A 238-nucleotide genomic window follows, 5' to 3' on the forward strand; every position below is an offset into this window, starting at 1 on the left:
TGTCTCTTTTCCTTTTCATTGATAATGGTTATCAATGACATAATTAACCCCCCCACATGAATTCAACTAGCAATGATTGTGAAAGCCAGGAAATGATTATGTGAAACAGCCAAGAACAAAAAAAACTAGCAAAAACATGACAACAATAATAACAGAAAATGCTATTATTCTTAATGCAGTTGCTACCACTATACCTCTATTTTACTGTGACAGTTTCTACAATGTGTACTACTTTCAC

The 238-nt window shown here is 32.8% G+C and overlaps 1 pseudogene; it reads right to left on the minus strand.

The window, feature by feature from the left end:
* LOC119591743 overlaps nucleotides 1-238 on the minus strand; it is a 7,192-nt pseudogene that overhangs the window by 989 nt on the left and 5,965 nt on the right.

This window comes from Penaeus monodon, chromosome 29 (genome assembly GCF_015228065.2).
Source record: "Penaeus monodon isolate SGIC_2016 chromosome 29, NSTDA_Pmon_1, whole genome shotgun sequence".
In the NCBI taxonomy this organism is placed as follows: Eukaryota; Metazoa; Arthropoda; class Malacostraca; order Decapoda; family Penaeidae; genus Penaeus; species Penaeus monodon.